Here is a 2,335-nt window from a genome sequence, read left to right on the forward strand (position 1 = left end):
AGCCAACTTATTGGCCTTCTGACGTTAACAAAATTCCTGATCTACTAGACTTTTACGTGATGAAAGGTATTTCCTCTAATTATGTAAAAGTTGAAGGACTCAATGAGTTAACATCCGATCATACACCCGTACTACTCACTCAAAGCACAAACGTTATTATGAAACAAAAAAAAGTATTTTTAACGACTAAGAAAACTAACTGGGATTTATTCAGAACGTTACTTGAAAATTCACTTTCGCTTTCCGTTAAACTTCAAACATCCAGTGACATTGACTTGGCAGTTCATAATTTTACCAATAATATAATTAACTCAGTGAAAACTGCAACACCTAAGGCTGCAGTAGAAAGAATACGAGAGATCACCTACCCAATAGAAATCAGAGAGTTGGTACAACAAAAGAGAAAAGCTAGGAGAACGTGGCATAGAACGAGACATCCTACTGACAAAAAAAAGTGGAACCACATCAGTCGGTTACTCCACAACAAAATAAAAGAAATGAAAAACGAAACTTTTAAAACTTACTTGAGCGAACTTTCTGCAACCCAAGATACTGACTACTCTCTGTGGAAAGCTACTAAACGACTAAAAAGGCCTTTAACACACGTGCCACCTATTCGCAAAGAAGACGGCACGTGGGCACGAAGTGAATATGAAAAAGCTGAAGTATATGCATGTTACTTAGAGACTGTATTTAAACCTAATAATATAGTCTCAGAACTTGACGGACTCTATAGTTTACAATTAGATAGAAATCGGGAGAAAATAAAATATTTTTCACCATTAGAAGTGGCGCAAGAAATTGATAACAACATCAATGTAAAAAAAGCACCAGGTTACGATGAAATCAGCCCGAGAATGATAAAAGAATTGCCTAAGAAGGCGATTATTTATCTTACATACATCTTCAATGCAATTTTACGAACTGAATACGTTCCAAAACTATGGAAAAAAGCTCAGGTCATAATGTTACTAAAACCAGGTAAACCACCAGATCAGGTATCATCTTACCGGCCAATATCACTCTTACCTTGTTTATCTAAGCTTTTTGAAAAAGTTCTTCTTAAAAGGATAAAACCATTGATTGAAGAAAAGCAACTTTTACCTGACCACCAATTTGGTTTCCGCAATAAGCACTCTACAATTGATCAAGTTCACCGAGTTACCAATGTTATTAACCAGGCTCTTGAAGAGAAAAAGTACTGTTGTGCAGTTTTCTTAGACGTTGCGCAGGCGTTTGATAAAGTTTGGCATGAAGGACTATTTATAAAATTAAGAGAACAACTACCACACACTTGGTGCGCGTTATTAGAATCTTACTTGACTGAACGAGAGTTTCGGGTAATGCATGAGCAAGCTGTTACAGATTGGAAAACTATAACAGCAGGAGTACCACAAGGTAGTGTTTTAGGACCTATTTTGTATTTACTTTATACTGCTGACATTCCATCAACCAATGATACGACAACTGCCATGTTCGCTGATGATACGGCTGTATTAGCAACCAGTTATAGTCAACAGTCTGCAACTGGTAAATTACAAAACTCGATCAATAATATCTTCTTATGGACAAGACGTTGGAAAATTAAAATCAATAGTGACAAATCAGTACATGTCAATTATACACTTCGTAATACCAATAATATTCCTATCAAAATGAATCATCAAATTATCCCACAAAAAGATTCGGCTAAATACCTAGGAATGCACTTAGACTCACGTCTTAATTGGAAACACCATGTACGCCAGAAAAGTTTGCAAATAAAACTAAAAATGAAAAAGTTATACTGGTTGATCGGGAAACATTCCGAACTTTCATTAAATAACAAACGTCTACTTTACGTAGCTATCATAAAACCAATTTGGACTTACGATATACAACTGTGGGATTGTATTAGTAAGTCTAATATTGATGTTATTCAACGATGCCAAAATGTTGCACTCCGTACTATCGTTTCAGCTTATCGGTACGATAGAAATGACATTGTACACCGTGATTTGATTTTGCCTACAGTAGCAGAAGAAATTAAGAGATTTGCTCGCAAACATGAGGTGAGATTAACGAACCACATTAACACAGCAGCCATCCAACTTTTGGACAACTCCGAAGACATCAGGCGTCTTAAACGTCATAAACCATATGACTTAATTTAAAATATTTAGTTTTAACTTAGGTTAAGGAGCCACCTCGCTGGAGGTGTCACTCCACACATGTTTATTCTTTATTAATTGTTATAAAACTATGTTTCATATACAATTATTGTAAAATATATTTATAAAGATAATTTTATCGTTTAAATAATAAAGCCATTTGGTAGTTTGTAAAAAAAAAAAAA

Source organism: Daktulosphaira vitifoliae, unplaced genomic scaffold (genome assembly GCF_025091365.1).
Source record: "Daktulosphaira vitifoliae isolate Bord-2020 unplaced genomic scaffold, ASM2509136v1 Scaffold_3, whole genome shotgun sequence".
NCBI classification, from domain to species: domain Eukaryota; kingdom Metazoa; phylum Arthropoda; class Insecta; order Hemiptera; family Phylloxeridae; genus Daktulosphaira; species Daktulosphaira vitifoliae.